We start from the raw sequence: 25,891 nt of genomic DNA, 5'->3' as shown, positions 1-25,891 counted from the left end.
AAGCTCTATTTGTGTGAAAAAAATGATAAAAATTTCAAATGGGTACAGTGTAGCATGACCGCGCAATTGTCATTCAAAGTGTGACAGCGCTGAAAGCTGAAAATTGGCCTGGATGGGAAGGGTGTTTAAGTGCACAGAAGGCAAGTGGTTAAATTACTTTTTACTCTGTATTGATAAATATCCACACCTCTGATTGTTGTTGAATTGAATTTAAAGCTACAAATACACCCCAAAATCAAAAACCAATTATATTGCAGCTTAACAATCCCTAGATGTGGCAGCTGCATTCGTTTTCTTCTTACCCTTTATTTTCACCTGGTGACTTGGCTAATAAGGCTTCATGCACACTGGGTGTTTGCCCAGCTCTTCTGAACGCCTTTTCCCCTAGCAAGAGAAAAGCAGCCTAAGAAGGAAAAAATGCACCTAAAGCCACGTTTTGTGGCTAAACACAATTGTGTTTAGGTGCATGAGGTATTTGGGCATTCATTCATTCTATTGGCCAGGGTTTTCATTTATTCTGGCCATTCAAATGAATAAATGCGTAATAATTGCTAAACACGCTTAGGTTTAGGCATGTTTAGACGTGTTTGGGCGTGTTAAGGCACGTCGGGCATTTTTTTCTTCCAAAGTGTTCCTCTCCTGAACATGCAAGTGATAAGGTTTTTTTTTTTTTTTTTGCCTCTAGACACTCCTGCCTCTAAACACCTGAAAACTCCTATGTGTGCATGGACAAATAGGCTAACATGGAGGGGTGTTTAGAGGCAGAAAAAAAAAAACATGAAACCGCCGTAAAATCTGCGTTTTTGACACCCAGTGTGCATGAGGTCTAGTCTGTTTTCATTTTCCTTTAAAGTGTAACTGAAGGTAAAACTTTTTTTTCTATTCTGCATAGTGCATAGTTATAACCCCTATCCGTTTTTTTCACCATCTGTGTCCCATTTTTGAGATTTCCCTTCACTTCCTGTCCCAAAGACAAAACAGGAAGTTCCTCTGAAGTGAGGGAATCCCACGGTGTCACCAGGTTCACCAGAACTAGTGTCTCCATTAGAAGATTTCCCCTCAATTACTGTTCCTGTGTCAACACGAAAATTTGAGATTTTCTTTTACTTTCACGTTTTATAACAGAAAAGACAAATAGACAGGGTGAATCTCACCAACTGGAACATAGACAGCATTAAAAACTGATAGGTGTTTAAATCCTTCTCTATTCTATCCAAAATTAAAAAAAAAAAATAATAATTTTGCCTTTAGTTACACTTTACCAGACCAAGCTGTGCAGCAAAAATGCTAATTAAAGGGTTGAGACAAACCAATAACACTTAAAATGGTCAGGTTTTATTCCTTTATTTAAATCCTTTATAGAAAAAGGAATACAAACTATTGATGTAACAGCCTAAAAATGATTAGCTGGAGTTCAGCTTTACTTTCTTAGTCAAGGATTTCTAAATCTGCTAGTCCAACACTACCCCCCAGATAGCAAGGATAACTTGCCACAAACTTGTGGCAGTGTTGAATTGTAAGTCTGTTAACTTGCTGCACATTTTCACTGGCGAATTTTAAACTTGCAGAGCACTTGAAGCACAAGTTCTAGTTGACATTTTTCCAATATGTAGCAAATTTGTGTGGCAACTCTCTAACAAGAGCAAAGTTGCAGTGGTGAGTCTACAGCAAGAGCTCAGCTTTCAGCATGAAAATTCAGCCACAGTGACCCCTGTGGTGGGATGACCATTGCACAACATAACTGAACCAGAACTTGCAGCAGACCTGCAGAATGTTTGCAAAGAAAGTTGATCTGAAGTCATCCAATACGGGCTTGCTGCAATTGTGCAACAAACTTGTGAAGCTTGGCAAGTCTAGTAATAGCTTAGCAAGTCATTTTTCAAACTTGCAGCACAATTGCTTGCTATCTGGGCCAGAATTACAATGCTGCCATCCAAAGAAGTCTTTGTTGTTCCTCCATTCAGAGTGGAGATACCTTAAAGTGATTGTAAAGTCTTGTTTAAAAAATATAAACACTGCAAGTTTAAAAAATAACTTGCTAAGCTATTGCTAGACTTGCCATGCTTCACAAGTTTGTTGCATGATTGCAGCAAGTCCGCATTGTTGCAGCTCCCTGTGTCCATTCATACACGGAACTGTGGTTCGGCCCCGCCCCCTCTCTCTCCCAATTGGTTAACTAAGTTTGATTGACAGCCACGGGAGCCAAATCACGGCTGTGTTTCAGCCAATCAAGAAGGAGAGTCCTGGAGGGCCGAGGGACTCGTGGACATGGTTGTCTTTGATAAGGCCCAAGTGGGGGGGTGAAACGCATCAACGTATTTCCGGTGCGGCAGAGCCTTGACGTCACTTCCTGGTACCTGTGGAAAGCACGCTATGCAACATTTCCTAAACTAATCTGCATTGTACAGCGGTACTGTTCCTATCAATGCTTCCTATATGTTAATATATTGTAAGTAGAATTTCATGCGGGAATAAATATTGATATAAACGGGCTTCACTATGTGGATCATCTATTTCTTTGGAGCTGCCCAGGGCCAATATTCTTAAGGGGCCGCAATCTACGGGGGGCTGTAATCGACATCATTGAGAGGATTCATTGCTTGTCTTGCCCAGAGTAACCATCTACAAGGGGTCACAGCAGGGAAGCAGCCTGGAGGAATTTTCCTTTTTGGTTACAAACTTCTTCTTACCCCAAAGGAGTCCATCGGTTCTGGTGAGTAGGGTCCCAGAAGAGGATTGAGACACCTGGCACTGGCTATTACTTTGGAGCACTTCAGCACTTTATTTGCAGTATCACCAGCACCTTTTCCATTATACTGCACAATATATTGGACTTTTATTAGCACTTTATAAGTATTGCATGGAATTCACTTATTCTTGCACTTATTTGCACAATATTATTGGACTTTTGTAGTTTTCAGAATTTTATAAGTTTTGCACTTATTGTATGAATTTCAAGCATTAGTGCACCTTTCAATTATTTATATAATTTTTTTGCAAGTGCTGTGTTTTTTTTGGTAGTAAGTTTGTCTGAGTTTTTTACTTGGTGAACAGCAGCTGCATCACATTCACATATTTATTTGGTCACTTCGTTCCCTTAGCGTTGGTTTTAAATTGCTTGTACCACATCGCTGGATAGAGAGGGGTCTCATGTAAGTATTAGGGGGTGCTGGGGCAGCTGTTTCACACAGATGGCTTTTTATCCTAATGCATAGAATGCATTAGGATAAAAAAACTTCTGCCTTTACAACTCCTTTAAGACGGAAAGTGTGTTACTGTCTGGAGCACCAGGTTTAAAATAAAGGATAAAAAAGCTTAAAAAAAGAACATGAATGCACATGTGAGAATTGGTAAGCTGCAATGTATAAAATTTTTGTTTTGGGGTTTATTACCACTTTAAGGTTAATTATATGCTTGAGTTATCTGACTGTACAGACACTCCTTATAGCAGTGTGCCAACAAACTGAAAGGGGAAGTAGATGTGTGACTAAAGACAAGGTAAACTACGCTTAAATAAACATTGAAGATTTACTTGGAAATAGCATGCAATCTTGCATTTCTATGATTCACGGTCTCTGATTCATTGATCCTGCAATAAAATCCTATTACAAATTATTTTACTATATGTATTTAGTTAATCCGGAAATGAATAAACTGAAGTGAAATGTTAATTTTTGCAGTGAGCAATTAATTACAGCAAGACATATAATTTACGTAATATTCCTAATACAACAATAGTGAGTTTGAATGTGAGGAGTAAAGATGAATGAATCTGCTAGTATTTGCTGAACTATCGATTTGAAGAATACAAACCTGCAACCTGATTTTCAGATCAGATCACCCATTGATAATTGGCAACTTCTTGTATCTCTTGACCCTCCCTCTTAAGTGGGTACACACTAGTAGAAAATCTACCGAAAATTCCCGTCCAAAGAAAACAAAATCGGAGGATATTTAGTCTGAGTTTCTTCAAGTGTACGAGCCTTTAGATTGTAAGCTCTAACGAGCAGGGCCCTCTAAATACTACATAGGCTGCATAAGAAGCTCACAAAAAGGGCGGAAAGAGCTGAATCATACCTGCAGGTGGTGCTGTGCCGTGGACCAGAGCGGACTAGAGCAGAGTGCGGGAACAGAGGCTAACAGGGCGTACGTGTGTGAGGAGCGCATGTGTGACTGAAAGCAGTGAGTGTGTGCGAGCAACCCCCCCTCCTAAGAAGAGCGGCGGCGAGCGGTGCGAGAACCCCCCCCAGAAGAAAGAGCGTGTGGTGTGCAGGTAGCGACCGGTGCGGTAAGCCCCCCCTGCAAGAGCAGGCGGCAGACAGAGAGAGAGAGCAGGGGAGCAGAGGAGACGTACAATACCTACATTGGCTGGAAGAGGAGCTGAGGGGAGGCTAATCAGCAAGTGACAGAGGAGGGAGGCAGGAGCTTGGGAAGAAGACTGACCGCCTGAGGGAGGAGGTCAGGAACTGCAAGTGTCAGGCTTAAAGGGACACACAAGACTGGTGACTGAGGTTGAACACTGACTGAGGGTGTAGAGTAGTACCTGAGTACCAGAGTGTCTGTTAATACCTATTAGTACCAGAGTGTTTGTGAGTACCTGAGTATCTGTGAGTACCTATTAGTACCTGAGGGTCTGTGAGTACCTGGTGAATATCTTTGCGACTGGTGAGTATCTTTGCGACTGGTGAGTATCCTTGCGACTGGGAGTAGCTTTGCGACCGATGAGTATCCTTGCGACTGGGGAGTAGCTTTGCGACTGGTCAGGATCTTTGCGACTGGTGAGTATCCTTGCGACTGGGAGTAGCTTTGCGACTGGTGAGTATCCTTGCGACTGGTGAGTATCTTTGCGACTGGTGTGTATCCTTGCGACTGGTGAGTATCTTGCGACTGGTGAGTATCTTTGCAACTGGTGAGTATCTTTGCGACTGGTGAGTATCTTTGCGACTGGTGAGTATCTCTGCGACTGGTGAGTATCTTAGTGACTGGTGAGGATATTTGCGACTGGTGAGTACCCCAGGTTTAGTACCAGGGGAGATAGAGGTAGTGTAGGTAAGGAATAGCAGATCGTTAATATTATCCCCATAGAGTAGTGGGTAATAATGTCCGACAGGATTGCGGATGCCACTCAGTGCACTTCTTGCTGCATGTATGCGTTCCTTGATGAACCAATCGAGGGCGAATACTGCTGTGCAAGATGTGAGCGGCTTGTTGCTCTGGAAGACCAGATCCTGGATCTAGAAAACACAGTGGCAACACTGCGTTGCATCAACAACCTGGAAAGGAGCTTGGACATTACCCATCAGGAGCTGGCAGGGGCCAGCATAGAGGAGGAAGGAGTAGAGGAGACGCAAGCGTCAGTGGTACGCAGTTGGGTGACCGTTAGGAAGGGTAGAGGGATGAGTGTCAGGGAGGCCAGTCCTGAGTTGGTACACCCTAACAAATTTGCCACGTTGCAGGTTGAGGGGGATATCAGCTCAGGGGTGGCAGAGCTGGAGCAGGCGCCCTCCCCCAGCTGCCAGGGGAGTGGCGGCTCCAGGAAGAAGGGGGGCCGTGACTCAGGAAAGGTTTGACAGGTTGTGGTAGTTGGGGACTCAATTATCAAGAGGACAGAGAGGGCAATCTGTCAAAAAGATCTCGGTAGCCGAACAGTATGTTGTTTACTGGGCGCCCGAGTTCGGCACATCGCGGATCTGGCAGACAGATTATTGTGTGGGGCTGGGGATGACCCAGCGGTCATGGTGCATGTGGGCACTAATGACAAAGTAAAAGGAAGGTGGAGGATCCTAAAGAACGATTTCAGGGACTTAGGTAATAGATTGAGGAATAGGACCTCCAAGGTGGTTTTCTCTGAAATACTGCCTGTACCTCGAGCCACACAAGAGAGGCAGAAGGAGATTAGGGAACTGGGCTGACTTCTCAGTCGGCTACCGGCTCTTTAATAAGGATGGGCTGCACCTTAATGGGGACGGTACAGCTCTTTTGGGGAGAAAGATGGCCACCAAGTTGGAGGGGCTTTTAAACTAGGAGACGGGGGGAGGGCTCAGAAGTAGAGTCAGTCAGGAGGGAGCAAAAGACTGAAGGCAGTTGTAGGGTCAGCAGCGACAGTAGGTCCACAACGTCAATTGGCAGGTCTGTGCGGGAAAATCTCAGACCAAACAGGAATAAACATAACCACCAATCACGTTTAACTTCCGTAAAACTAAGAGGGGTATATGCTAATGCCAGGAGCCTAGCTAATAAAATGGATGAGTTGAAAATGTTAGTACATGAGGAGGACATAGACCTTGTGGGAATAACAGAGACTTGGTTCGACCCCTCACATGACTGGCTGGCAAATATCCAGGGGTATTCGGTATACCGGAGGGACAGGGTAGGAAAAAGAGGGGGAGGGGTATGTCTCTATGTCAAGAACAATGTAAAGGTGATAGAGAGGAGTGACATTACGGATGGGATGAGCATGGATTTAGAATCTGTGTGGGTAGAGCTCCATAGGGAAGGAGAAAAGGGAAAAGTAATTGTGGGGGTTTGCTATAGGCCACCTAAACAAGAGGAGGAGGTAGAGCTGGAATTTCTAGCACTACTGGGTAAAGTGGCAAAACTGGGATCAGTAATCATATTTGGGGACTTCAATTATCCCGACATTGACTGGGAAGAGGGAACTACCCACTTACAGAAGCCCCGTCTATTCACGGAAACCTTACAGGACAACTACATGTCACAGTTGGTGGATTCTCCTACTAGAGAAAAAGCAAATAATCCTGGATATATTAATCACTAATAACCCAGACCTAATCACAGAGGTAGGAGTCCAGGACAACCTGGGCTCTAGCGATCACAGGATGATCACATTTAGTGTAAATAACAATATAACAAGGCAAGTGGGGAACATAAGAACCCTAAACTTCAGAAGGGCAAACTTTCCAAAATTGTACTCATTGATGGAAAGGGTAAACTGGGACCAAACCTTGGGATCACTGACCACAGAGGAAAAATGGGAATGCTTTAGGAACATATTAAGCAAATGCATCTTGCAGTGCATTCCTATGGGAAATAAATTTAGAAGAGACAAAGCCAAACCTGGCTGGCTAAACCGTAGCGTTAAAAAACTTATTAGGGGAAAAAAATTGGCCTTCAAGAAATATAAATCAGAGGGCACAGTATCGGCTTTCAAGCAATACAAGGAGGCAAATAAGAAAAGTAAACACGAAATCAAGATGGCTAAAATCAACTTTGAGAGACAAATAGCGGAGGATAGTAAAAAAAACCCAAAGAAATTCTTTAAATATATCAACAGCATAAAAACTAGGGCAGAGCATATTGCACACATAATTAACAATGATGGGAGGATGGTTACAGAGGACACTGAAAAAGCAACCGTGCTGAATGCTTTTTTCTCCTCAGTCTTTACACAGGAAACGGAGGGGTACACTGACCATGACTATATGGTTAGTAGTAATACACAGGACTTGCCACTATGGCTAACAGAGGGTGAAATCAGGGAAAGGCTGGATAAACTTAACACAAACAAATCACCAGGCCCGGATGGCGTACATCCGAGAGTACTCAAGGAACTCAGTAAGGTTATATCTAGACCACTGTTCCTGATCTTTGCTGACAGTATTAGGACAGGGGATGTACCAGGGGATTGGAGGAAAGCTATTGTGATTCCGATATTTAAAAAGGGGCAGAGGCATATCCCGGGAAATTATAGGCCTGTCAGTTTGACATCAATAGTATGTAAACTTCTGTAGGGGATGATAAGGGACTATATCGTAGAGTTTGCTAAAGACAACAACATCATCAGCAGTAATCAGCACCGGTTTACAAATGGGCATTCTTGTCAAACCAATCTCTTAACATTCTACGAGGAGGTGAGCTGTGAGCTAGATAGGGGCAGACCAGTGGATGTGGTGTACTTGGATTTCGCTTAGGTGTTTGATACAGTTCCCCACAAGCGCTTAATTTCTAAAATAAGGTCTGCAGGTATCAACAGCAGGGTTTGCTCTTGGATACGGAACTGGCTAAAAGGCCGTGTCCAAAGGGTGGTAATAAACAGCGCATACTCAGACTGGTCTGAGGTAGTAAGCGGGGTCCCCCAGGGCTCTGTCCTGGGACCAACCTTGTTCAATTTATTCATAAACAGCATTGAGGACGGGATCAGTAGTTCAATATCAGTTTTTGCAGATGACACAAAATTGGCCACAGAATGACCTGGACAAAATAACAGAGTGGGCAATGGCATAGCAAATGAGGTTTAACGTGGAGAAGTGCAAGGTTTTGCACTTGGGGACTAAAAACATAAAAACACAATACACGTTAGGAGGGGAACCCTTGGGGGAATCAAAAATGGAGAAGGATCTGGGAGTCTTGGTTGATGATAGATTAGGCAACAGCATGCAATGTCAAGCGGCAGCTGCCAAAGTCAGCAGAATATTAGCATGCATAAAGAAAGGGATGTATTCCAGAGATAAGACTATAATCCTTCCACTTTATAAAACTCTGGTCCGACCGCATCTGGAGTATTCTGTCCAGTTCTGGTCGCCAGTCCTCAGGAGGGATGTGTTGGAGCTGGAGAGAGTCCAGAGAAGGGCAACTAAACTGATTAGGGGATTGGAGGACCTTAAATATGAAGAGCGTCTGCAATCGCTCGATTTATTCTCCCTGGAGAAGAGACGCCTGAGGGGGGACATGATAGCAATTTATAAATATCTGAATGGGGATCTCAGCTTAGAAAAAAAGTTGTTCAGTCGAAGGGATTGCATGAGGACAAGAGGGCATACAATGCGATTAGAGGAGAAGCGTTTTAACCTCAGGCAACGTGGGGGGTTCTTTATTGTTAGGGCTACAAAATTGTGGAACTCTCTACCACAAGAGGTGGTTTCTGCGGGAAGTATGGTGGCTTTCAAAAGACTCTTAGACGTACATCTCAAGGATCACGACATTAAGGGCTATGTGAGATGATTACAGCCACACACACCTACACAGGTTGAACTGGATGGACTATTGTCTTTATTCAACCTCACCTACTATGTAACTATGTAACTATGTATTATAGTTGTACTGTCTACTCTCAAGTCGTAAAGCGTTGTGTAAACTGTCGGCACTATATAAATCCTGTATTATAATAATAATAATAATAACTCCTTTGGACCACTTACCAGTTTTCTTCAAATTTAAAGAACTGATTGGTTTACTCAATGTAGTGACTTGCTGATCCCCAAAATATATTTAACTGTTACTAAACTGACCAGATATTCTGCCAACTATCAATTTGCAGCCAAATATGGGATAACACCAACATTATATCTGTTACATGTTCCCAATCGCATAATTTAACCACTTCTGGACCGGAAGGTTTTGCCTCCCTAATGACCAGGTAATTTTTTGCGATTCAGCAGTGCATTATTTTAACGGACAATTGCGTGGTTGTGCGAGGCTGTACCCAAATAAAATCGATGTCCTTTTTTTCCCACAAATAGAGCTTTCTTTTGGTGGTATTTGATCACCTGTGCGATTTTTATTGTTTGCGGTATAAACAAAAAAAGAGCAACAATTCTGAAAAAAAAACAATATTTTTCACATTATGCTATATAACATTGCAAAAAAAATGTAAAAATCAAAATTTTTCATCCTTTTAGGCCAATTTGTATTCTGCTACATATGTTTGGTAAAAAAAATCCCAATAAGTGTATTTTGATTGGTTTGCACAAAAGTTATCACATCTACAAACAAGGGGAAAGACTTAGGTAATTTTTATTTATTTATTATTTTTTACTAGTAATGGCGGCTATCTGCGATTTTTAGTGGGACTGCGACATTTTCGGCGGACAGATCAGACCCCTAACTGACATTTTTAACACTTTTGGGGGACCAGTGACAATACGACAGTAATCAGTGCTAAAAATATGCACTGTTACTGTAATAATGACCCTGACAGGGAATAGGTTAACCCAGGGGTGATCAAAGGGTTAAGTGTGAGCCTAGGGGAGTGTATGGGGGAGGGACTTGTGGAATCAACACAGAGACCTGTGATCCTAAATAGGAGGATCGCAGGCGCTCTATGTTCATTCCAGAAGTAACAACAGTCTGCTGTGTTTACAACAACAGACCGTCGTTCTCTCTCAGTGGGGAGCGATCGCAGGTATGGCGGTTCGCACGGCCAAGCCTGCCTGCTGCAGTATATCTGCGGTGGGCGGTCGGCAAGTGGTTAAAATAAATATTTAAGAATTGTAGCTTATCTTTTATTATATGCTCTGTTTTGTAACCTCTAACAAGGAAAAATCCTGCATAGTTCATTGTTTATGAGGGAGCTGGACAGTTGTGTTTGACACAATTAACCTTGTGTGAGTCTGGACTGTGCAGGCAGATCTTCATTATCAATTATAACTAGATCTGAAAACTGTCTTTCCTAATAAAGGTCTAGAGGTTTAGAAACTAACTTCCTTGCGTTGTTAATGAGGACAGACCTAGGACAAACCCTGACATTGTTCAAAAATCCTTGCAGTCAGTCATGACACTTTCTCCCGAGAAACATCTAAAAGGTAAGAAATATTTTATTAACTTTTTTAACCACTTCAGCTCCAGACGAGGCAATTTTTTGCGATACGGCACTATTTTACTTTAATTGACACTGCAACACCGTACCCAAAGAAAATGTTTGTCCTTTTTGTCCCCACAACAAATAGAGCTTTCTTTTGGTGGTATTTGATCACCTCTGCAGTTTTTATTTTTTGTACTATAAACAAAAAAAAAACGACAATTTTGAAAAAAAAAAAACAATATTTTTAGGCCCCGTTCACACAGGGGCGATCCGACTTCGGAGGGCAACCTCCGAGGTCGCGGTGCGAGCAGCGCGCCGCGACCTCGGAGCGGCCGGCACGGACTTCATAACATTGAAGTCTATGGCGGTCGCCTCCGGGTCGCCCCAAAGAAGCTCCGGACCCTTTTTCTAAGTCGGAGCGACTTGTGTCGCTCCTATTAGAACGGGTCCGCAGCTTCCCTATGGAAGGCGACCTGTGAGGCGACCAGGTCGCCTCACAGGTCGCCTTAGTGTGAACGGGGGCTTACTTTTCTGCTTTAAAATATACCCAAATAAAAAATGTAAAAAAATCTAATTTCTTCATCAATGTAGGCCAATATGTATTCTGCTACATATTTTTGATAAAAAAAACCCAATGAGCTTATATTGATTGGTTTGTACTAATGGACACTTTGACACTTTATGGGGACCAGTCAGTGGTGGGATTCAGCCGGTTCGCACCGGTTCCATAGAACCGGTTACTAAATTTCTGCAAGTTCGCAGAACCGGCTGTTCCCTCTAAGCTGCGCGCAGACGTGGTGGCCGGGGAGCAGAGCAGTGCGCCCCAAGCCCGCCCATTCTGTGACAATAGAGAATGAAAATTCACTATTGTCACACGGATCCTCCTCCTGGGCAATCAGGGAGCGGGTCCTCCCTGATTGGCCAGGAGGAGGATCCGTGCCATTGGCCAAGGAGGCGGGAGGACTGAGGAGACGCGGAGAGGCGGGGACTGAAGAGAGGCTGCCGTGACCGTCCGTGAGGTAAGTGCACGGGTCTCGCAGGGGAACGCTGCCACTCTGCAATGATTGGGGGCAATGCTGTGGCACTCTGCAATGATTGGGGGCAATGCTATGGCACTCTGCAATGATTGGGGGCAATGCTGTGGGCACTCTGCAATGATTGGGGGCAATGCTGTGGCACTCTGCAATGATTGGGGGCAATGTTGTGGTCACTGTGCATTGAAAGGGGGCACGCTGGTCTCTCTGCATTGAAAGGGGGGCACACTGGTCACTGTGCATTGAAAGGGGGCACGCAGTGCTGGTCACTGTGCATTGAAAGGGGGGCATGCTGATCACTGTGCATTGAAAGGGGGGCACGTTGGTCACTGTGCATTGAAAGGGGGGCACGCTGGTCACTATGCATTGAAAGGGGGCACACTGGTCTCTCTGCATTGAAAGGGGGCACGCTGGTGATTCGGCTGGGAAAGTCAGAACTGGTTACTAAAATTTTTGAATCCCACCACTGGGACCAGTGATACTACCCAGATAGCAGGGATGACTTGCCACAAATTTGTGGCAGTGTTGAATGTTAAGTCTGTTAACTTGCAGCACATTTTCACTGGCAAGTTGTACACTTGCAGAGCACTTGAAGCAACAGTTCTAGTTGACACTTTTCCAATCTGTAGCACATTTGCGTGGCAAGTCTTTATTAAGAGCAAAGTTGCAGTGGTGAGTCTACAGCAAGAGCTCTGCAAGTCTACAGCATGAAAATTCAGTCACAGTGACCAAGTGGTTAAGTGGTTAAGGTAAGGTTAAGGTATGCTGTGTGAATGAGAACACATCAATAAATAATAGTGTTTTCCCAAATCTGACCTTTTGTAAAACTGGAAATATGCTTTAAGCAAGTAGGATCTAAAATATATCATTCAACTCTTCACAAAAGGCTTTTCATAGAATTTTTAAAGCTGATGCCCGCTGTCGGCTGATGAAACAGAGCCGGTCTGGGCTCGGGAAAGATCATGACCACATGGTCAGGATCCTCCCACATGTCTAGACCGGCAGATGGCTCAGCCTCTCAGCAAGCCACTGAGAGCCTAAGCCTGCCAATCCCATCCCCTCCACAGCCCAGTGCGCCAGTGAGCATGGGGGGGAGCAGAGCAGAGAGCCATTGACTGAAACGTAGAGCCGGCGGGACAAATGCAGCATCAGACCGATGCTGCATCCACCTAGATAAATATGATTCCCCAAAAAAAAAAACAGTCCCATACTTCTCTTTTAAGTGCGTTTGTGAGATAAAATTAACCTAAGGCAATTGTAGCCATATTAGCGCACTTTCAACTACACAGCTTAGCACTGTCCATGATACATTCATATGTGTGCTAACAGCTAATTTCTCAGAAAAAGCTTTTGGGGTTCTACCCTCTTCTTCTAGGTCCAAACAGTGCTAATACACAAGGGTTTAGCAGAATAGAGGGTATCAAAGACAGTACACAACAGTGAGGTCTAGTAAAAATGCAGTATGAGAAGACTTCATCCAGGCTGTACAGTAGGGTTGAGGTCAGGGCTCTGTGCCAGCTGCTCAAGTACTTCCACATCAAACTCATCAAACCATTTCCTTGGAGCTGACGTTGTACACCTAAGCTAAATAATTTGGAGGGCTGTCTTCATACTTTTGGTCATATAGTGTACGGGAAAAGTCACTTGTCGCTTTACATACAACTCAGATTAGATGGGTTGGGTGGACTTCCTGACCTTAGCAAATGTAAAGGGTTTCCTAGACATCATTGACTTTACCAGCTTACTGATTTTACCTTTTTTCTGGGGGAGGACTGGTAAGCTATCTTTTCATTCCTATAACCCATATGATTGTGTGCTTAGTAAAGTATACAAAATGATTTCTTTGCCATATTTTTTTAATCACAGGGTTAGAAGTTTTTTAAAGCTTCTCCTGGCTAAGATATTTTAGAAGCACGCATGTAATGGTGGCACACTGCCAAAAACGGCTTACTGCTTTTTTTAGATCCAATTGTTAAGTATTGTTAAGAATTTATTATAAAAGAATAATTTCAAAAGGTCAATGTTCGCCGCCTGTCTGCTAACTTTATGTTGCTAATCTATCAGCTACTCATACAAAAACAATGGAATCCAAAAGCCTGTTTTTGCCATGACTAATATGCATTCTGACAGTAAAAATGCAACTAGGACACTTGGATAAGAAATAAAGAATATGGATAGGTATGCTTCAATGCAAAACAAGATGACCACTGTCACTACCATTTATAGGTATGCTTCAATGCAAAACAAGATGACCACTGTCACTATCATTTATACAGTTGAGTATAGTTTGGTTTGGTTAGGCGCCCACAAGACAGACCTATTAATTTCCACTATACCTGTTAATGTCTTTCAGCTAGGTACATTTTGTAGGAGAAAAAAGGACCTGATGGGAGGAGTCAATAGGGTTCTTAGGAAGGGAGATGTACAATAGACAACATCATGTAGAGAACTATGGTCATACATGCTTTCCTCTTTCAGGGGAGACCCCAAGGATGGGATAAAATGGAAATTGCAGTAATGCAATTTTGGTCTCTGGTATCTTCTGAGAATTGAGAGCCACCACTTTTCTGCTTTTGTGGAGGTGGTTCCACTTGCTTGACAGGTAGGAAAGTTTCCTCTGGGCGCACATAACTGGGCCCCAATGTTTCATGGGCCTTGGGTGTTTGGTGGGACTCCTTGCAGACAAGGCCTGGAATCACTGAAAAGAAGATTCCTCTCATAAATGTGTGAATGTTTCCCAACACGACCTGAGGGCCGAAATGAGTGTGGAAACTGAAAATATAATGAACCGGAAGGATGGTTGTTAGGGTTTCATACCCACCATCACTGAAAGTTAATTGTAGGCCTCAGTTCGGGAACTGGCCTAACAACCCCCAGCAAGGGGGTGCTACAGATATGCTTTAGCAATGCTGTTGCCCACACCCAGGTTTATGAGTCTTGCTTATAATTACATTACCAATGTGCTTAACCACTTGCCGACTGCCTAACGCCGATCTACGTCGGCAGTCAGCCGCTGTTGCTGTTGCCCACACCCAGGTTTATGAGTCTTGCTTATAATTACATTACCAATGTGCTTAACCACTTGCCGACTGCCTAACGCCGATCTACGTCGGCAGTCAGCCCCTCACAGGCAAAGTGACGTAGGGCTACGTCACTAGCTTGTGAGGGTCTAGGGAGCGAGCATGCGCCCCCGGAGGCGCGCTCCCGCGTGGTCACGGGCCCCCCCCCGCGCGTGTGACCGGCGGACCCGATGTCCGCCGGTCACTCTGCGATCGGCGGGGGAGAGGGAGAAAGTCAGGCGGCTTGTGTAAACAAGCTGCCTGTCATTCTCCCCTGTGTATGAAGGATGATCATACGGTTCTACTATGTAGAACCGTTGATCACTCTTCATACATCTGAAGCCACAGCCAATCACAGTAGAAAGCACGCCCCTAGGGACACACATAGCCCCTCCCTTTCAAAAAAAAGTTAACCCCTTCACTGCCAGTGTATTTTTACAGTAACAGTGCATATGTATAGCACTGATTACTGTAGAAATGTCAATGGTAACCCCAAAAGTGTCAAAAATGTCAGTCAAGGGTCCGATCTGTCCGCCACAATGTCGCAGTACCGCAAAAAAAATCGCAGATCGCCGCCATTACGCGTTAAAAAAAAAAAACAAAAATGACAAAATCTTTCCCTTTGTTAGCAAACGCGATTAACTTTTGCGCAAACCAATCAAAATACGCTTTTTGCGATTTTTTTTTTTACCAAACATAGGTAGCATAAAACAAATTGGCCGAAAATGTTAAAAAATTTTGATTTTTACATTTTTTTTGGGTGGAATTTCATATAAAAAAATGTGAAAAATATTGCTATTTTTGCAAAATTTACGCACTTTTTTGTTTATAGCGTGTGATCAAAAAATCGCACAGGTGATTAAATACCACCAAAAGAAAGCTCTGTTTGTGGGAAAAAAAGGACGCCAAATTCGTTTAGATACAGCGTCGCACGACCGTGCAATTGTCTGTTAAAGTCACGCAGTGCCGAATCGCAAAATACCCCCTGGTCAGGAAGGGGGTAAAATCTTCCGGGGCTTAAGTGGTTAAGAAACCTGATCTGCATACTTTGTGCAAATAATGCAAGTTTAGATAGTATTTTCTAAAAAGACAAAACCTTATCAGCAGGGGTACAAAACAGTATTATAAACCTGACAAAAGTTCTATAAATTCCCCACTCTATCAAAATACAAAAAAAAGTATATTTTTAATATTATTATGTAATTAATGTGATTGTAAATGCTAAAAGTTTTTTACCCTAATGCATTCTCTGCGTTAATGTAAAAAAGTGTTATGGAAGCTGCTGTACTGTGTGGGTCAATAGGCACACACACAGAGCAGCTTGGGATGGAGCCTGTACGAGAGAATCCCTAGCAAGTGGCTTGCTTGGGGGGTACTCGGTAGGGGGGGAGGACCTAGGAGCACCGGCTTTGGACCTCAGAAGATGAGGATCATGGCTGCTCTGTGCAAAACCTTTGTAGTATAACACGTTTGTTATTAAAAAAAAGAAATAAAAAGTTCTTTTACAATCACTCCTTTGTTGTAAGTGGGAGGGCGGGAGGCATTATTCCCTTTTATGTTCAAAAAGTGTCTAGTATGTGCATAGTTTTAGTGACGTGAAAAAAAAAGTATATTAGAGACAACTTTCAAACATCTAAGGCAGCTTTGTTTTGTTGATAGGGTTTAAAGAATGTTTTGTCTCTATGTCAAGGTAAGGTGTCAGGAAGATAGAACAGTGATGCAGAAATGGAATTGACAATGACAATGTATTGTCTGTGAATAGAGGCTTTAATGAAAATGTCATTCTGTCATTCAGTGACTGATAGGATCTAAGTTTCATGTACTGTACATGATGGTTTCAATGAAATCATAACAGAAACACCATAATTCACTGTAGTAGTTTGGCAAATTCTCTTGTAAAAGGTATTTTTTCTTAAATACCAAGTACAAAAAGTATACCATGAATACCTTATAATGCAACATGACTTACATAAAGAAATATTGTGCCTGTCTCTATTTTCCATAACCTGGTTCTAGAAAAATGACACCCAAACAGATAAAGAAGTTTTAGTTGGGTATGACACTTCCTTCACACACACCTAGTAGACACCTTTCACCTGCATTGGGAGAATTTCTACTGTAGGTGAAAGTTTATAGAATTTCACAATGAGCTGGGCATGGTCAGTATACCAATAGTAGGTTATGGCATAGCTGATAGAAGAGTTGTAATGCAACTGCACACTTTCAAATATACAGCCATAAAGTAAACCCATTCATTAACCGCATATACTGTAAGCTGTAACTTAAACTGATTGTAAATGATCACCTTGTAAAACAACCCTTTCAGTTTAAAATATTAATGAAAGGCAAAACATTTGTGTATAGATATAAAAAAAACATTATAAATACCCTTTTTCCCTTTTTTATAAGTGATCACATTCCTTCTGTTCTCAACTGCATAAGATCTGGGGGAAAGGGGGGGGGAGAAGCAGCAGCACACTGAGCTTTTCACTGAAAGGTAGTGCAGAAGAGGCATGTCAGTACAAGTCTGATCATTAGAATACACAGATTTCTAAGCATAGCTAGAGAACTGACCACAATGTGCTCTCCTGCTTAGTGTGGTCAATTTTTATTAGGAAAGCAGAGGGACTAGCAGGATCACCAGGGATTTCAAACAAAGGAAGCAATACAAAGAGAACAGGATACTTTCTCATACAAGTACATGCGCAGCAGGCACATATCAGGAATATGAAGTGTTGGGATAACAAATGCTTTAATGCAATTTAAAAGTTGTTTTCAATCTTTTTAAATATTTAACTTTCATTAAAGTATTACCTGGTGATCCTGCCATAATACCTTAGTTTAGGTGCTTCCCAATATGGAGTGACAACTGTCCCCCACATGTGCTCTGTATTGTCAGAATCATTACAGGACACATCAGGGGCCATTGGCTGGAAGCTGGAACCAGAGAATTCAGCAGGGAACCAGGTACAGTGCCTTGAAAAAGTATTCATACCCCTTGACATTTTCCACATTGTGTCATGTTACAACAAAAAACGTAAATTTATTGTATTGGGATTTTATGTGATAGACCAACACAAATTGGGACATAATTGTGAAGTGGAAGGAAAATTATATGTTGCCTTCTCACTGCCTGCTTTAACCCTCAAAATGCTGAACCACCACATCACATCTGCATGCATTGCAAGCAGTCGCAGTACAGCTGTAGCATGGCCTCATTCAGTTGAATGGATCATGTTAGCCTACAGTACTGCATGCCAAATGTGGCATGCTGTTTAACTTTTGCCATGACCAGAAAGCAAAGCATCGCAGCCACAGCATGAGTACAGTCCAGAGCAGCTGCATTGCTGTGTTTAGCTGGGAGGTCAGGGGGCGGTAAAACCATTGCTCAATTGCTGGCTTTTCCTGCCGTCCATGTAAATAAGCTCTTTATGTGCGTATGGTGCTTTTTTCCTATTTCTGTAATTAAATTAGCAATGAGTGACTTTAACTAGTCTCATCCTGTGGGAAATGAAAGCCATGGGGCTGGGGCTGAATGATCCTTGTCCATAGCAAAATGTCCATGCGCATGCAGATCTCTCTGCTATGTTCATACTAATCTGTATCTCACCAAGTGAGCACTTCAGGAGGAAGCCCTAAAGAAACCAAGCTACCACACAAAGAACACTAGCTCAGTAGTGACGTGCACCAAGGTGGTGCAAGAAGGAGCTCTATGTGCAACTTATCTGTCCTTGCCTCCTGAATTGGTAAACAGCAAAACTAATTTCCTGGTATGGACTTATTCTGGTTGGTAGTCACCATAGAAGGGGCCTTGCACACCAATGGCCTTTTTGCTATGGCCACAATAATAAATGCATTTGGTGTGCATTCTCTGCATTAAGGAAAAAAAATGCCCTACTATCTGTCCCACCCCCCACCCCCATCCCTAAACATTTACAGTACATGATTCCTCTCATCGCTTAAGTGCTGACCCGGTTGCAGCACCACTCTCCTCTCTTTCTGGTCTCACAGGAGACACTTAGAGCAGCAGGAATCAAACTCACAGTCAAACTCCTGTGAAGAGAGTGTGGGGGCGTGGCTTACGGAAACTCTGTGTGTCTATGGACACAAACAGCTCTGCTCGGGATCACGGGTGCCCCCCTAGCACACGGCTTGCTAAGGAGGCCTCCGGAGGAGGAAGAAGGAGCAAACAATGTCAGTGGGGGGCTGCAAAAGAGGAGGTAAGGGACCACTCTGTGCAATACTGTTGCACACAGCAGGTGATTTTTCAAATTAGAAAAAAAAAAATGGAAAAAAAAAAAACCTTTAATGTCACTTTAACACACTGAAAAAAAGCTAATAGCTTTTTTTTTATATTTACCATTTATGATTTGCTTTTATATACTGTTACAAAAATAGCCTTGTTTGGCCATTGTAGGGCAATTTATTTTTAGTTTTAATCAGAGCAGAGAGAAATAAGAACATTGCCTGCTTTTTCCACCACCCATGTTATTGAGCTTTTTATTTACACATGGTGCTTTTTCTTATTTATCTGAAATCAGCAATGAGTGACTTTAACTAGTCTCATCCTGTGGGAAATAAGAGCCATGGGGCTGGGGCTGAATGATCCTTGTCCATAGCAAAATGTCCATGAGCATGCAGATTTCTCTACTAGGGATGATCGAACTTTTGAAAAGTTCGGTTCGACCAGAACACCCGAACTTCACGAAAGTTCGGTTCGGATTTCAGAACCCCATTGAAATCAATGGGACCCGAACTTCTGTAATCAAAAAACACCATTTTTAAGCCCTAAAACCCAATAAATGCCCCTAAAAAGTGCCTAGGGTTCTGGGTCATGCCCCAGGGACTATTAATCACACAAAAAAAAGTTCTTAAAAATTGTCGTTTTTGCTAGATAGCCAATTATTGAAAAAATTAAAAAAAAAAAAAAAAAAAAAAGAGATTTCTTTGGATTTAGTGTCTGGGGGTTCTAAAAGGTGTACCTGTGAAGTTTCAGCTCTGTAGCATGTCCAGAACCAGAATTACAGCATACTAAACCTTCAAAAATGACTTTTTTGCTTAACCGCACCTTTCTTTTGCTCCTAATCAACGGCTCAGCCAATGTGTATGATGGGGACATAATGCAGTGCACTGGGAACAAGATTAGAGGTTTTTTTGGAAAAAGGTGCTGTCTCTTTAAATGTGCATATAATTAACGGGTGTATTTCCACAATGGGGCTATTATTACCAAATGTTTCAAGAAGTCCAAAGATGTATGTAGATGCACTTTATTTAATGTAAAATGGTGTTTGGTGCACTTTAACTTGAAATCTCACAAGAAACAGACATATATGCACGGATACATTGAGGGTTAGGGGTAGGGGCCACAATGTAGTGCAGAGTGAACAAGATTAGAGATGTTTTGGATGAATACTGTTGTCTCTTGACTTTGAATAGAAGTAAAGGATGCTTAAAAATTGGGCATTTGGTGGTGCGGACGATGCCTTGACACCATATCCCTATGAAAGTGCTGGTAATGAAAGCAATAATTGCCTTTGTAAGGAAAAAAATTACAATGATATGCATCTGTGTGACAGGTGCGCAAAAATTGTTGTTTGGGTGTTGGCGGAGCCATACCACTGTAAGCCCAAAGAGCTGGTGTTGAAGAAGGCGTAAAAATTATGAAGGTGTGCACATGTGGAACAGGTGCGCAAACATGGTAGTTTTGGTGTTGGCGGAGCCTCCCCACCATAACCCCAAAGAGCTGGCTTTGAAGGAGGCCCAAAAATTGTAAAGGTGTGCACCTGTGGAACAGGTTCGCAAACATGGTAGTTTTTGTTTAGCATAGCCTCCCCACCTTAACCCCAAAGAGCTGGTGTTGAAGGAGGCCAAAAAATTGTAAAGGTGTGCCCCTGTGGAACAGGTGCGCAAACATTGTAGTTTTTGTTTTAGCATAGCCTCCCCACCTTAACCCCAAAGAGCTGGTGTTGAAGGAGGCCCAAAAATTGTAAAGGTGTGCACCTGTGGAACAGGTGCGCAAACATTGTAGTTTTTGTTTTAGCATAGCCTCCCCACCTTAACCCCAAAGAGCTGGTGTTGAAGGAGGCCCAAAAATTGTAAAGGTGTGCCCCTGTGGAACAGGTGCGCAAACATTGTAGTTTTTGTTTTAGCATAGCCTCCCCACCCTAACCCCCAAAGAGCTGGTGTTGAAGGAGGCCCAAAAATTGTAAAGGTGTGCCCCTGTGGAACAGGTGCGCAAACATTGTAGTTTTTGTTTTAGCATAGCCTCCCCACCTTAACCCCAAAGAGCTGGCGTTGAAGGAGGCCCAAAAATTGTAAAGGTGTGCACCTGTGGAACAGGTGCGCAAACATTGTAGTTTTTGTTTTAGCATAGCCTCCCCACCCTAACCCCCAAAGAGCTGGTGTTGAAGGAGGCCCAAAAATTGTAAAGGTGTGCACCTGTGGAACAGGTGCGCAAACATTGTAGTTTTTGTTTTAGCATAGCCTCCCCACCTTAACCCCAAAGAGCTGGTGTTGAAGGAGGCCCAAAAATTGTAAAGGTGTGCACCTGTGGAACAGGTGCGCAAACATTGTAGTTTTTGTTTTAGCATAGCCTCCCCACCTTAACCCCAAAGAGCTGGTGTTGAAGGAGGCCCAAAAATTGTAAAGGTGTGCCCCTGTGGAACAGGTGCGCAAACATTGTAGTTTTTGTTTTAGCATAGCCTCCCCACCCTAACCCCCAAAGAGCTGGTGTTGAAGGAGGCCCAAAAATTGTAAAGGTGTGCCCCTGTGGAACAGGTGCGCAAACATTGTAGTTTTTGTTTTAGCATAGCCTCCCCACCTTAACCCCAAAGAGCTGGCGTTGAAGGAGGCCCAAAAATTGTAAAGGTGTGCACCTGTGGAACAGGTGCGCAAACATTGTAGTTTTTGTTTTAGCATAGCCTCCCCACCCTAACCCCCAAAGAGCTGGTGTTGAAGGAGGCCCAAAAATTGTAAAGGTGTGCACCTGTGGAACAGGTGCGCAAACATTGTAGTTTATGTTTTAGCATAGCCTCCCCACCTTAACCCCAAAGAGCTGGTGTTGAAGGAGGCCCAAAAATTGTAAAGGTGTGCACCTGTGGAACAGGTGCGCAAACATTGTAGTTTTTGTTTTAGCATAGCCTCCCCACCTTAACCCCAAAGAGCTGGTGTTGAAGGAGGCCCAAAAATTGTAAAGGTGTGCCCCTGTGGAACAGGTGCGCAAACATTGTAGTTTTTGTTTTAGCATAGCCTCCCCACCCTAACCCCCAAAGAGCTGGTGTTGAAGGAGGCCCAAAAATTGTAAAGGTGTGCCCCTGTGGAACAGGTGCGCAAACATTGTAGTTTTTGTTTTAGCATAGCCTCCCCACCTTAACCCCAAAGAGCTGGCGTTGAAGGAGGCCCAAAAATTGTAAAGGTGTGCACCTGTGGAACAGGTGCGCAAACATTGTAGTTTTTGTTTTAGCATAGCCTCCCCACCTTAACCCCAAAGAGCTGGTGTTGAAGGAGGCCCAAAAATTGTAAAGGTGTGCACCTGTGGAACAGGTGCGCAAACATTGTCGTTTTTGTTTTAGCATAGCCTCCCCACCTTAACCCCAAAGAGCTGGTGTTGAAGGAGGCCCAAAAATTGTAAAGGTGTGCACCTGTGGAACAGGTGCGCAAACATTGTCGTTTTTGTCATAACCAAAATGAGGTTCTGTGAACGTAAAGAGAATGAGAGGAGGGTTTGAGGGTGGCACCATGGTCCAGGCTTAAACTGAGGCTCAACTGCCACATCACAACGATAGCCTAGTCTACAAGGTCTGCATCAGGTGCATCAAAGCTTGATATCCACGACTGATTCATCTTAATGAATGTCAAACGGTCGACTGAGTCGGTGGAGAGTCTCGTTTGATGGTCTGTGACGAATCCTCCTGCTGCGCTGAATGCCCGTTCCGATAGGACACTGGAAGCAGGGCAGGCCAACAACTCCATGGCATACTGGGCCAGTTCTGGCCAGTGGTCTAATCTTAAGACCCAGTATGCCAGTGGATCGGATTCGTCACATGAAAAGCCCTCTGTGTCACTTTGTGCCCTCACGTAATCGTCCACCATGTGATGCAGACGGTGTCGATGCGATGTGGCAGCTGAGAGGCCTGGGCGGTGAGGACTAAAAAAAGACCGAAAGGCATCCGTCAACCGCACGCCTTCTCCAACGCTCCTCTCGTGACCACCAGTAGAATCCATGGTAGGTTGTCCCCGCCCCTGCACCCTACGGGAGTCGGGGAACATGTTCACCAGATTCCTCTTGAGACTGTCCTCAAGGGATTTGATCCTGGGGACTCTCTGGGTGGATGGGAAAAGCTCCGAGACTTTACACTTGTACCGGGGGTCAAGTAGGGTGGCCAACCAATAGTGGTTAGTCTCTTTAATGGCCTTGATTCTGGGGTCCTTTCGCAGGCTCTGGAGCATGATGTTTCCCATGCGTCGCAAATTAGCGAAGGCCTGAGAAGCTGACTCCTCGGGGTCACTCATAACGACATTATCTTCAACGGGCTCCTCCTCCTCCCAGCCACGTACTACTCCAAAGTGTCCCGAGGGAGTCAAACTAGGCCTTGCAGATTGCCGCATGTCTTCCTCCTCCTCCTCCTCAAACCCTGCAAAAGTTCCCGCAGAATCGTCCTCCTCCTCCTCTTCCACCCCTGGATCCTGCTCGGGCCTCTGGGAGCTAGGCATAATGGGGTCAGGATTCTCAGGATAAAGGGGGCCTTGAGAGGCAAGGAAGTCCTCCTCTTCCTCCTGCTGCTCTGCCTCCAGTGCCCTGTCCATAATGCCACGCAGAGTGTGCTCCAACAAAAACAGTACCGGTAGGGTGTCACTGATGCATGCGCTGTCCCGGCTGACCATCCTTGTGGCCTCCTCAAATGGTGAGAGGACAGCGCATGCATCCTTAATCAAAAGCCACTGCCGTGGTGAAAAGAAGCCCAGGCGCGCAGAGCCAGTGCTGGTGCCGTACTCGCATAGGTATTCATTGAGGGCCCTCTGCTGCGTGTACAGGCGCTGCAGCATAGCCAAGGTGGAGTTCCAGCGGGTGGGCATGTCACAGATGAGGCGGTGTACCGGCAGGTGAAACTCGCGCTGCACTTCGGCCAAACGTGCAGTGGCACTGTACGACCGCCTGAAGTGACTGCACACCCTTCTTGCCATCCTTAGCACATCCTGCATTCCCGGGTACGAGTTCAAAAACCGCTGTACCACGAGATTCAGGACATGCGCCAGGCATGGCACATGGGTTAACTTTCCCTGACGAAGGGCGGCTAGGAGGTTTGACCCATTATCAGTAACCACCATCCCTGGCTGCAGCTGGCGTGGTGTCAACCACCTCTGGGCCTGTGCCTGCAGAGCCCCAAGAATCTCAGGGGCAGTGTGCTGCCTGTCCCCTAGACACACAAGCTGCAGCACTGCGTGACACCTTTTGGCCTGAGACATAGAATGGCCCTTTGAACGTTTACGTGGTACCTCATCATATTCAAAGGACCATTCTGCAGAGGAGGGCATGGAGGAGGTAGAGGAGGAGGAGCAGGAGGGGGTAGAAGTGATCGATCTACCCGGATCAGCGACACCACCAGCTGTTTGCAGACGTGGGGGCAACACTGGCTGCAGCACGGAGCCCTGGCTACAATCCCTTCCGCTGGCAAGCAGTGTCACCCAGTGAGCAGTGACAGAAATGTACCGTCCCTGCCCATGTTTGCTTGACCAAGTGTCAGCCGTCAAGTGTATCTTACGGCTGACTGACTTGGCCAGGGACGACACTACATTGCCTTCCACATGTTGGTATAGGGATGGCAGGGCCTTACGGGAAAAGTAATGCCGACTTGGCACCTGCCACTGTGGAACTGCACATTTTGCGAAGTCACGGAAGGGAGCAGACTCTACCAGGTTAAATGGTAATAGTTGCAGAGCCAGTAGTTTAGCCAAACTACTGTTTAGACGCTGGGCATGTGGGTGGCGGGGAGTATACATTTTTTTTCGTTCCAGCATGTGTGGAATCGAAATTTGGCGTCTAGATGTTACAGCTGGTGGTGTGCTGGAGGTAGATGCGACACTGCCTGCTATATCATCATCCCTGCCAGTGGAGGCTGCCAACAGGTGACGAGTGACTATAGCAGGGCCAGGAACAGACTGATGTGCAGGTGGAGCAGGTGGAGCATGAGGAGGAGCGCGAGGAGAACTAGGAGGCCGACTGACCGATCTTTGGCCCTTTTGTGGGTTCTTTAAATGCTCCTGCCAACGGGCCGAGTGGTGGGTTGTCAAATGCCTGTTTAGGCAGCTTGTACCCAGGTGGTTGACATTTTTGCCACGTTTTATACCCTTCTTACAAATCTTGCAGATCGCAACTGTTTTATCTGCATGGGATGTCTCAAAAAAGGCCCAGCAAGATGAGGTGTGTATAGTGGCCCGGGAGACAACAGGTGCGGCCTTAGATGGAGTAGGCCGTCTGCTCTCCCCTCTTGCTTGCTCTGCCTCCTCCTCAACCTCAGACCCAACATCTGACTCCATCAAAGACTGAGCATCAGGCCTGGCCTGGGAGACAACAGGTGCGGCCTTAGATGGAGCGGGCCGTCTGCTCTCCCCTCTTGTTTGCTCTGCCTCCTCCTCAAACTCAGACCCAACATCAGACTCCATAAAGGACTGAGCATCAGGCTGGAGTAGATGGCCGACACTGTGGTCAAACAGCTCAGCTGACTCCTCTGCCATGTCTGAAGTTGGGTCTAAGGGAGGACATGAGGTGGACATGGACTCATCTGTATTTGTTCTGACAACTGCAGAAGACTGACCACTTTTCTCTGCCTGGGTCACTGTAGTTGCAGATGATGCCGATGATGAGGGTTTGTTCATATAGTCCACCACCTCCTGTACATACTGTGGACGTATAGCTTGGCCACTGCCGGAGAACAATCCAAATGGTGGCCTGGCTGAGGACTGACCACCACGTCCACCCTTGCCTCTAGACACCCTAGAAGCTGTGCCCCTTTCCGCAGCAGGGCCACGTATGCCTTTTCTTGGTCTACCAGGCATATTTCTCACTGATGCGTTGGCAACTGTGTGCGGTGAAAAACGCACACTGCTATGCGACCCACAGTTGTCGCTGGATACAGCACAGCAGATGTGTCACGCACAGTAGCAAAGCCTTTTGCACAGTGGACCTAACGCTTTGAACAACAGGCGTTAGGTTGTCACTGATGCGTTGGCAACTGTGTGCGGTGAAAAACGCACACTGC

This window comes from Pelophylax lessonae (assembly GCF_965119305.1).
Source record: "Pelophylax lessonae genome assembly, chromosome: 4".
NCBI classification, from domain to species: Eukaryota; Metazoa; Chordata; class Amphibia; order Anura; family Ranidae; genus Pelophylax; species Pelophylax lessonae.
Note: the sequence above shows the minus strand (reverse complement) of the source record.